Source organism: Dendrobates tinctorius, unplaced genomic scaffold (genome assembly GCF_039654945.1).
Source record: "Dendrobates tinctorius isolate UK_male_01 unplaced genomic scaffold, ASM3965494v1 ptg000058l, whole genome shotgun sequence".
Taxonomy (NCBI): domain Eukaryota; kingdom Metazoa; phylum Chordata; class Amphibia; order Anura; family Dendrobatidae; genus Dendrobates; species Dendrobates tinctorius.
The window spans coordinates 20,735,004-20,747,364 of record NW_027361726.1 but is presented as its reverse complement, the minus strand read 5'-3'; positions in this window follow the sequence as shown (position 1 = coordinate 20,747,364).

Here is a 12,361-nt window from a genome sequence, read left to right as displayed (position 1 = left end):
ACTGTGTATTATATCTGTATTGTGACATTACTATGTGTATATCTGCACTTCAACATCACTATGTGTATTATAGCTGCACTGTGACATCACTGTGCATTATATCTGCACTGTGTGACATCATTATGTGCATTATATCTGCACTGTGACATCACTGTTCATTATATCTGCACTGTGACATCACTATGAATTATATCTGCACTGTGACATCACTATGTGCATTATATCTGTACTGTGACATCACTATGTGCAATATCTGCACTGTGACATCACTATGTGTATTATATCTGCTCTGTGACATCACTATGTGCATTATATCTGCTCTGTGACATCGCTATGTGCATTATATCTGCACTGTGACATCGCTATGTATATAATATCTGTACTGTGACATCACTACGTGCATTATATCTGTACTGTGACATCACTGTGTATTATATCTGTATTGTGACATTACTATGTGTATATCTGCACTTCAACATCACTATGTGTATTATATCTGCACTGTGACATCACTATGTACATTATATCTGTACTGTGACATCACTATGTGTATAATAGCTGTACTGTGACATCACTATATCTGCTCTGTGACATTGCTATGTGCATTATATCTGCACTGTGACATCACTGTGTGTATAATATCTGTACTGGGACATCACTACATGCATTATATCTGTACTGTGACATCACTGTGCAATATATCTGTACTGTGACATCACTTTGTATTATATCTGTATTGTGACATCACTATGTGTATATCTGCACTTCAACATCACTGTGTATTATATCTGCTCTGTGACATCACTATGTGCATTATATCTGCTGTGTGACATCACTATGTGCATTATATCTGCACTGTGACATCACTATGTGTATAATATCTGTACTGTGACATCACTATGTGCATTTTATCTGTACTGTGACATCACTATGTGCAATATATCTGTACTGTGACATCACTGTGTATTATATCTGTATTGTGACATCACTATGTGTATATTTGCACTTCAACATCACTATGTGTATTATATCTGCACTGTGACATCATTATGTACATTATATCTGTACTGTGCCATCACAATGTGCATTAGATCTGTAGTGTGACATCACTGTGTGCATTACAATGGCATGTAGAAGTTTGGGCACCCCTGGTCAAAATTGCTGTTTTAGGGTACTGTCACATTTGGCGACACACCAGCGATCCCGACAATGATATGACCTAGTAGGGATCGCTGGTGCGTCGCTGGTGAGATGTCAAACAGTCAGATCTCACCAGCGACACAGCAATGATACGACAGTTGTTGGGACCCTGTCTCTCAGACCTGTAGTATTGAGGTCATTCGTCGTTGTCCTTGTCAAACACAGCGATGCGCGCTGGCCAGCGGGACACCAACGATCAAAAAATGGCCCAGGACATTCGAGCACGATCAGCGGCATCGCAGCAGGGACCCGATCGCCGCTATGTGTCACACATAGCGAGACTGCAGGCGAGATCGCTGTTGTGTCACAAATCGGTAACGCAACAGCGATCTCGCTATGTGAGACGGGGGTTTTAGAGGAGGCTGGGATTTTATCATGTTAGGAAATTTGCATCACCTGGCCTTTCCTAACGATGATAGTGAGCAATCCATAACCCTAAAAGGCCAATTAAGGTCTGATACCTTGGTCAAAGTTATTTGAGCACATGAATCTTCAAGGGTGCTCATACTTTTGCATCTGCCCATTTTGCTTTTTGTAATTTTTAAAATGTAAAAAATGACAATGTATTTTTTTTGGCCTAAAATACAAAGGAAATGTGTCATCTGTAAATTTAGACTCTTTAGAGATCATTTTATGCTCAATTTGCTTAACTGTTCATAATAATGGTAATTTTGACCAGCGGTGCCCAAACTTTTACATGTCACTGTATATCTGTACTATAAATAATAAATATGTGTATTATCCCTGTACTGTGACATCACTCTGCGTAATTTCTGTGTTCTATGACATCACAGTGTCTGTTATCTCTGTACTGTGACATCACTGTGTGTGTCTCCTACCCCCCAAGATTAGCTTCTTGCAATGGGGCACCCTCAATACTTGTTTTGGCACCAATTATAATTAGTACTAATTGGTGCTACCTGAATAGTCATATATTACGAAGCTGTCTCTTTATATGGGGAGCCTACTTTCCTAAAATGGGCTGTGAAGACCCAATTGTCAGGAAAATATGAATATGTTTACATTCTATGTACACTTCCAGAGCTCGTGCTGCCCCTCCCCATCAAGTTTGTGCAGTGTCACACTGAGCTTCTCATGTGCCGCTCTCTCTCCCCCTGCATGTGTGTAGTTCTATCCCACTCTTTCCCCCCCTCTCTCGGGAATGTGGCTTTTGACCAGGTAAATCCTGTTTGTCTGTGGCACATGGATTTGAAAGTTCCTTTGTACATCCAAACTCGAATATAACAACCCAGAATAATCATAGAGGCAGGAAACATATTTTTGGAATCTACAAAGTTAAAGCCATCCATAGGTGGGTTTTGAAGCTTGTGCAAGCCGCCAGAAATCGAGAAACGGATTTCTGCCTGCTCGTACCTTCCAGACACGGCATGTTCGGTCTTAAATGAAAGATAATTTGGTAAGAAAACATATAATACTCCTGTCATCACTCTGGGAGCCTCGCAGCCTGAGATATTGCCCGCAGAAGTTTTTTAGTAACTTTCAAAAGGGTAGTATATTCCCTAGCTCTGCCCACCCAGTGAGGTCGACCATGCAAAGGTATAAAGCTAGGATGCTTGATTAGAAAGTTGTTCAGACCTGGCGAGGCAGCATCATGCTGTGGACTGAATCTTTGTCCCTGTGAACTCCCCTCCCCCTCCTCCACATGGCTTGCCAGTGACTGAGATGTGTAAGTTTCATATTTTAATCCCTTTTATTTTGTAACTGTCTGTATGTACTGTATCTTTTCTCTTTTGGAAACATCTTTTATATTTTTGTAAACACTGCCTATATTTTTTGGAGTAAATCTATCAAATGTACGTAAATCTATCAAATGTACTAGTTTCGTTTTCCTTGTTCTATAAACGAACCACCATGACCTCTGCACTAATTACGCTACCCTGCGGGTGAGCTCCTGACCCGATATTGGTTTTAATGTCAAACGAGGGGCTGGTGGCAGCAAAGTGTACTGGGGAATTTGGGAGACCCTGGCAGTGATGGGACGGAGTTTCATGTGTGTATCTCCAGCCTAAGACTGGGGATACACATACCGCCCTCACTGCAGAGTACCCAATAGCCAGTACACGGCAAAGCAGCCGATGTAGTTCTCTGACTGACCTGAGGGTAAGGGGGGCGCCAGAGAGCTGCAAGTTCCTAACTGGAAACGGAAAATGGGATAGAAAAGTAAATCCCTGACATATAGGTGGGATCCCAAAAGAGGATTCCCTGACATCAATTATGCTTCTCAAAGGGATTGGCCAGCTTGAATTCTATGGTTGCCTTATATATAAGTTTGCATGAGGGGTAGAAGTTTTGCTGCCTTAACCTCAATGGGGGAAACCAATGCTCCTATTAAAAAAAAGGAGGGTGGGGGTTCAACTGGAATAACCATGATCAGCTAGGCATTTCTTTTGGTGCCTAAATGGTTAATGCCGAGAGCCCGCTCCATCAATCCATTCGTCTTCTCCTGCAGAATATTTACTTGGGTGGAAGCAGAATATTTGCTTTCCAGAATTAATTTGCTGCCTTTCATCCGCGTCTTGAGAGGTAATCCTCGCTCGGTGTCTCCCTGTCATTTTTCCTGCAACAGATTGTCATGTCAGAAGCCGAGGATGGAGGGGGGAGATTAGGGGCCGCCTGGCAGTAAACTCCTCTGTGAGGTGCATTACAGCACGACTCGGGGAAATCTTAAGCAACAAATAAATGTAGAGTAAACAAGAGCCGGCAAGGCGTTCATTAATGCGGCCTGTGAATGCGCCGAGGGGCGCCGCTCTTCTTCCCGCTGACAGTGACGGTAAAGCTCCCTCTAAACAAAGATAATGCAAACTTTTGTGATGCCCCGGTGACAGCGCCTAAACCTCCATCTTGGCTTGAGATCAGCGGCGAGATACATAAATAAAGAGATTTGCATCTTGCGATCGGTTTTATTCGGACAGGTGAATTACCCGTAAGTTGTGACCTCCAAACTTATTAAACTGTCCTAAACTAACTAAAAGGAGAAGAGCATAATCCGCGATATTGTAATGCCTAATATTTATGGGAATAAATCCACATCTGCCACTTATCTCCCATCCCCCTTATTTTGATTCTTAACTTAATCTTTTTCGAATGTGCAGTTCGAGAACTGTAATGGGAGACGTCAGATAAACGACTGCAAGAGTGAGAACAGTACACCAGGGGGCGCTGCATTGTGCTGGAAAATTGTGCTACATGTTCCAGGATCTGCCAAGGGGATGCCATACTGCCCCGCACAGCGACACTGCAGGTAATAGGGGCCACTGTCAAGTGCAATAGTAAGAAGCTTTGATTAAGGAGCTGAGGTGATGGGTTTCATGGCTCATAATTACTGGTGGATTGTGGGAGAGACATGGGGGGGGGGGTGCATTATGATTATGGAAGCAACGGGCCCATATTCTAACATTGCAAAGGGACAGAATGAAAATGTTTAAGACTTTAGGTCCTTAAAAGGGACTTTTCCAGGAAATCTTAACTCTGGTTAATGAGGGGATCAGTAATACCAGGGAAAGTGCTGTGTCCTAAAAAGTGTAGTGATCCTGCGGTGTCAGTCGTGCAAAGAACCCCACAGAACTACACTTCAGGTCCTTTAATATTGAGTATTCCACTGGTTGCAATGCAGATCCATGAGGCCATAGAGATTGCAGACTAAAAATTAACATTAGTTTTGGATGATGAGCACAGTTGTAGAGCACATTGTGCTAGAGATTTAGAGCATTGTTCATACTAATCTTCCTGGTTCATGCACAGAATAAAAGGACTACACCTGACAATGAAACTTTTCACAACCTGAGCTGTCATCAGTAGACCCTTGGTTGGGATTGCTCTTCCGATTGCATTGCAATAAGAGACAGTACGGGGGGGACACATTTTTGCATGAGTGCATATTTTTGTGCCATTTTAGGTCTCTAGAAAGTTTGGTGACACTTAAAGTTGCTATTAGTGGTTGTGCCCCATGTGGAGAATAGTCAACTTCAAGCTACTGCACAACCCCATACATGTGCAGAAGGAGTATGCAGTATTATTTGTGGGGCCAGCAGGCTGGATACTTTCGTAGCCTAAACTGACCCTCCCTATTTCCATGACCCCCTTTGCCTGTCGTAGTTATTTGCATGTTTTGACTAATGCATTATATAAGGGGCAATGAACCCAAATATATCATAGAACATAGAAACCAAATACAAGCAGCGAGTCCCCTCCGATCTGCCCCTGAGGATTTTCTGATCATGCAGGAAACTGATGAATAATTGACGAAACCTTTCAATAATAAATAAAAGTCATTAGCGCTCCTGATTAATATACAGGGTTCTGGCCGACTTTTCCTAATAAATTTATGAAAAGCTGATAATTGGGGTCAGAACCTTTTTACCATTGATTTCTGCGCCTTGTTTGCTCAGTTAGATCAGGAATAGTGAGAACATTGTGGGAATTCAGAAATCTAAGCAGTGGTAGTTTATAATATTTATATATATATATATATATATATATATATATATATACAAATGTTTAATAGCCACATAATACTCTGCTCAGAAAAATAAAAGGAACACTCAAACAACACAATGTAACGCCAAGTCAATCACAGTTCTGTGAAATTAACCTGTCCAGTTATGATGCAACACTGATTGTGAATCAGTTTCTCCTGCTGTTGTGCAAATGGAACAGACAACAGGTAGAAATGATAGCAAATTAGCAAGACAACCCCTATAAAAGAATGGTTCTGCAGTGAATGACCACAGACCATTTCTCTGTTCACATCCTTTTTGGCTGTTTTGGTCACTTTTTCATTTTGTCATTGCTCTCACCCCTAGAACTTCTGTACAGTAGCACGAGGCAGTGTCTACAACCCACAGAAGTTGATCAGGTAGTGCCACTCATCCAGGATGGCACATCAATGCAAGTGTCCAGAGCATGGAGCAGATACTTGGAGACAGGCCAGTATACCAGGGAATGTGAAGGGGGCCATAGGAGGGCAACAACCCAGCAGCAGGACCGCTACCTCTGCCTTTGTGCAAGGAGGAACAAGAAGACCAGTGCCAGAGCCCTGCAAAATGACCTCCAGCAGGCCACTAATATCCATGTGTTTGCTCAAACTGTCAGAAACAGACTCCATGAGGGTGGTATGAGGTTCTGACCTCAACAAGTGGGTGTTGTGCTTACAACCAACACTGTGCATGGCAAATGTGATTGAGACTTGACAGAGTCTGTTGCGTGAATCATCCTCCAGCATGACTGATTTAGCAGTGGGTCAGTAATGGTGTGGGGAGGCATGTGCTAGCCAGAGGTACCCTGACTGCCATTAGATACCAGGATGAGATCCTCAGCCCCATTGTGAGACAATATGCAGGTGCACTGGGCCCTGGGTTCCTTCTGATGCATGACAATGCTAGACCTCATGTGGCTGAAGTGTATCAGCAGTTCCTGCAAGATGAAGGCATTGATGCTGTAGGTTGGCCTGCCCGTTCCCCAGACATGAATCCAATCGAGCACATGTGGTACTCGCAGGTACGCAGGACGCAGTGACGAGGCGTGAGACTGTTTGGTGCTTTTAGTATTAACGTTTATAGGCTTAGAGGTAACTGTCCTTAGTTGTAGCCTGACCAACCAAAGGGGTAACAAGAATTGCCCTCGCAGGGGCTCTATACAAGCAAACACAAACGGGGTAGAACACGACTACGTCCGGCAATAGCCGGTCACTATAGGGCCGCGGTATGGCCGACTACGGGTCCTTAATTATATAGTCAACTTAGCCGTCCAGACGTCCCTCGCCATTCAGGATGGTGGTCTTTCGGCGTAGCAGTCGCTGGGCCCAGTTGTTGGAGCTTTGACGAAGTCTTCGAGCGCTCCAGCGCTCTGATGACACTGGAGCACTACAGTCCCCGGAGGAGTCCTTGGACGGATGGGCCGCAGCCCCCGGACTGGGGTAAGTGGCAGCGATGTGAGATGGCGAGGGGTAGGCCTCCTGCGCAGCTAACCGCTGCGATGGGGAATCCATGGTGAGCAACGGCCCCGCCCTTGCCGTGGGCCGGGACAGTGGTGGCCGCCGGCGGCACTGGACTTGCCACGGCCACGGGTAACAGCAGGGCGGCCGCGGGTGGCGGGAGACAGGCCGCAGCCGCAGGCAGAAGCAGGGCAGCGGCTCTCGGATGGTCGTCTGGGTGCCGTCCCTCTGATGTCCTCGCGGAATGTCTCTCCTGGATCTGATAAGTCGCTCTGGTTCTCAGTCGCTCCCACGGTCTCCTGCTGCTTCTGTCCCAGTCTGCTGACTCATGGTGATTAGCGTTCCCCGCCCCTTTTATACTGGCTCCTCCCCCAGCCCATCTGTCCATCTCAACGGTCCGTCCCTGATCTATGTCCCCCGGGAACAGTTTTCCCCCGGAACCTAGGTGACAGTCCCCTTGGTTCCGGCCCGGACACTCGGCGGGGGCCCTTCTTCCCACACGCCCCCGTCCTGTATGCTCGCCAGTCCTCGGGTGAGGGTTTTAATAGACTCGGGTTAGCCATACGAACTGGTCCTGTTCGTAACGTTCAGGGGGTTTGCCAGCTGTTGATCGCTCGGAGCATCGAAGCTCTGGTATGATGGAGTCTTCTGGGGTGGTGGATGGTGGTAGGATAGTCGATTCTGGTGGGATGCCCGTGTCTACTGCGGTGTTACTACTTGGGTGACCTGCGTATGCAGTTGGGGGGTCCTCTTCATCGTCCAGGTCCCAGACCATGGGGGGGGGGTCAGGGACCTGCAGGACCGGTTTGGGTCATAGGGGGTCAGTGGACGCACAAGGCCGTAACATGTTACGGTGCACAACACGAGTGAGAGGTGCGTCGTTTCCTTCGGATTGTATTTCATACACAGGCCCTTCGGGGCTTACTCGGTGCAACACTCGGTACGGGTTCTCCTCCCATCGTGGTTCTAGCTTGTTTTGGGGGCGTTGATCTAGCACGAGCACCCGATCCCCAGTTTGGAAGTCAGTTGGTGGGGGCAGTGCTCCCCCCGGGTGTTCTATATCCTGGAGCTTTGTATGGACAATTCGGTGGAGGGTCTGGTGCCGGTGATTTCGGACCCACGAGGACACTCCGGTCCAGGGCTGGGGTTCCTCCGGGTTTAACTCCACTTCCGTGATTCCTTTACCTTCCCATCCGAACAGCAATGGGTAGGGGGTGTAACCAGTCACTCAGTGCACCCGGTTATTATATACCCACACCAGCTCAGGGACATATTCAGGCCAGCGGGCTCTCGTTCGCAGGATTTGGATCAGTGTCCGATTGAATCGCTCACAGGCTCCGTTTCCCTGCGAGTGGTATGGTGTAGTCCGAGACTTATCGATACCGTAGAGATGATGTAGTTCTTCCATGACTCTTCCTAGGAAGCACTCTCCTTGGTCCAAGTGTATTCGTTGCGGGCAGCCGTACACTTGGATAAAGTTTTGACACATTGCGTAGGCGGCCGACTCCGCTGTTTGGTCTCAGGTGGGGGTGACCACGGCGAACTTGGTGAAATGATCCACCATAACGAGGCAATGTTCGTACCCCTGGTAGGCCGGACCTATGGTCAAATAGTCCACCGTGAGGAGCTCAAGGGGAGCTGATGTTACAATTGTCTGCACCGGGGCTCGTTGTGCGGGAGGTTTGGCGAGTTCGCACGGGGCGGCAGGTTCGGCAAACTTCTACAGCGGCATGCAAGCGTGGATGGTACACTATCTGCTGCAACCATTGCCAAGTCTTTTGAGCACTGAAGTGAGCCCCCTTTTCGTGGGCTTCCCGAGATAGCTGGCTGAGGTGGGCTCCGGGCACGATCACCTGCCATAGTGTAGCAGACGTGGTTCGTGACACGGCTTTCCGATATAAGAGTCCCTTTTTGATGACTAGCTTTTCCCACTGATGCAGCATCAGCAACATATCCTGGGTCATAGTCTGTCGTTGTGAGCTAGTCCAATCTCTCCATCTTCCTGTTGCTGTTGGACCCACTGGTCGCGCGGCTGTTCCAGCATTCCCCCTAAGGGCTCCGAATGAAGCGCTTCTTGTGCATTGGCTGTAAGCGCGGCGGTGGTGAGGGCGAACGGCGTCTCTGCTCCTTCTAATTTGTCGTCTCGATTCTTCCCTGGGGTGGTGTGTCGGATTCTGGAGAGTGCGTCAGCGTGCACATTTTTCAGCCCCTCTTTTGTAGATGATCCTGTAGTTGAACTTGGCCATCCGAGCTACCCACTGCTGCTCCAGGGCCCCCAGTTTGGCATTCTCCAAATGGGCTAGTGGGTTGTTGTCAGTCCGCACTACCACCTCGGAGCCCGCCAGGTACTCTGCGAACCGCTCCGTCATTGCCCACACTACCGCGAGGAGCTCGAGCTTAAAGGAGCTGTAATTGTCCGGGTTGCGTTCGGAGTCGTGCAGCGACCGGCTGCCGTAGGCGATCACTTTCTCTCGGCCGTTCTGCACCTGTGACAACACAGCTCCTAGTCCCTGGAGGCTTCGGTCGGTATGCAGGATGAACGGTTGCGAGAAGACCGCATAGGCCAATATCGGGGCGTTTGAGAGTGCGGCTTTGAGATCTTGAAACGCATCCTCCTGTGTTATGATTGAGTCACCGAGGAGGAAAAAACAAAACACAAGCTCAGCCCAGAAAATCAGAGAGGTTGGAAACTAGCGGATTGCAGACCCCTAATCCTATCACACAACTAGCAGTAGCCGTGGAGTGTTCCTACGGTGATCCTAGACACCTTGTCACAGCCGGAGAGCTAAATAAGCCTAAAGACAGAAAAGGGAAAAACGGACTGCCCCAGAGCAGATCCCAAAGCAATAGGCAGCCCCCAACATATAATGACGGTGAAGCAAGATGAAAACACTAACACAGATAGAAAGATAGGTTGAGCAAACAATGGGGCCCAAGCTAACTAAAAAGGACAGGACAGAAAAGCTGCTGTCTGCAATCCGAGAAAACCCTACTAAAAATATTACCAAGACAACTGATAAGCAAAAAGGACCCTGAAGTCACTTGACTTCAAACCCTATATCAGCACTCAGAATATTCTGAAGGCAGAGCAAAAGAGAACACTGATCAAGGAATAAGAATCCAGCACACCCCCAGCCGGGGATGGCTGAACTCCAAAAAACAAGGTAAACAAAACCAAAACTAATAAGTTTTTGCTCTGCTATTGCTTATCTTTGGGAAGCAGGAATCAGACTGGTCTCCAAGAATCCAGCAGAGAAATCACCAGCCACTCAGAAGGGCGTCTGCTGCCTTATATCCAGTCTGAAGTTCCTGTTACCCAGTCACAATCCACCAAATTAGGTGTTTGGTTTCTTTCATCCAAATCAGCCTCACTACCTTCCTTCACCAGCAGAGGGAGATCCTCGGACACAAAAGGTGAATGAACAGATGAGCTCACAACACTCCTGTGGTTGCTGCCACTGGATCTTTCCGTCCATTCACCCCGGCTGGAGTCCCCCTCAGCAGGTCCTGCAGGGCTCGGCGTGCAAAATTCTTTACGAACCGACGGTAGTAGCCGGCCAACCCCAGGACGGCCCGCACGTCTTTCACCGTCTCGGGGGTAGGCCACCCCAGAATGGCAGCAACCTTTTCCAGGGACGGCCTGACACCTTCCGCCGAGACGGTATGCCCCAGATATTCGATTTGGGTGTGGAACAGGTGGCATTTCTGCAGCCGGCCGAGCACCTGCCCCAACTGCCGCAAGTGGTCCTCGAACGTGGCGGAACAGATGATAATATCGTCCAAGTATATCAACATGGCTTCAAAATTGAGGTCTCCCAGACACCGCTCCATCAACCGCTGGAAGGTTCCTGGGGCGTTGGCCAGCCCAAACGGCATCCGATTAAACTTGAACAGTACCATGGGGAGGATAAATGCCATCTTGGCTCTGTCTTCCTCCGACATCGGCACCGGCCAGTACCCACTGGCCAGGTCCAGAGTTGAAAAGTACGTCGCATTCCACAAGGCGGACAGAGACTCTTCTATGCGGGGCAGCGGACACGAGTCCTTGATGGTGCACGCATTCAACTTTCGGTAATCCACACAAAAGCGCAAAGTGCCGTCTTTTTTACGAACCAGTACAATGGGGGCCGCCCAGGGGCTCTGGCTTTCTCGTATGACCCCCTTCCGAAGCATTTGGGCTAATAGGGTTTTCACTTCCTGGTATAGTTGCGGTGGTATTTGCCGATATCGCTCCCGGATGGGGGCCACTCCGGCCGTGGGAATCCCGTGCGTGATGGTCGTGGTACACCTGAAGTCATCCTCATGGCTGGCGAAGACACCGTAGTATTGTCCGAGAAATGTCTCTACCTGGAGAAGTTCGGCTGGCGCTAGGCCGAAGAGTTCAGCCCGCATTCTCTCCAGGATGGCTCGACCTTTCACTAGGGTCGAGGATTTGGCAGTCTGCAGAGTTCGTACCATTACTGCCCAAGGATCTTCGGGTTGCACCTTCAACTGGACCGTGGGGTCCGGCAGCATCTCTTCCAAGAGCCTCACTAGTTTGGCTATTTCAGCCCGGGGCTTCAAGGCGATATCTTGGTCTTCCAGGTTGACACAACGCACCAGGACGGTCCCCTCCTGCACTGTGGCCAGGGAGCGGGCTACCAGTATGCCAGGGTGCAGGCGCTCCAAGTAGTATGGTTCCACCTGCACCTCCACGCCCTCCAGTGGCATCAGGGAACGGATTGTCAGGGCCAGCACCGTCTGCCCTGGGGGAAGCACAAGCGGGGGAGCCGCCGGCGCAATGACCTTGCCCAGCGCCTCACCCTCCTGGCACTCCTGGAGCACTCGCGCCTCCCGCACCAACCGCTGGAAGACCTGCCCTTGGGCCGTGTGAGAACCCCACTGGCTCAGGGTCTCCTGCGTGGGGTTGCTGAGGAGTAGATTGCCGAACTCCCACAGCATGTTCATGCCCAAGATAACTGGATGATGGTCGTTAGTTTCTCCTTGGGTTAGAACCACTCCCTGGCGGCCGAGAGATTTCCCACACAGCGTCATCTGGAGCCACACCACTCCAGCAACATGGAGCGGCAGTTGGTTTGCGGCTACTAGTCGTATCATGGACCCCCGCTGAGGTCTGGCCGCTTCCGGGAAGTGCTGCCGGAAGTATGTTGCAGGCATGGTCGTTACTTGTGACCCCGTATCCACTAGGCACCGTACAGCACGACCCCC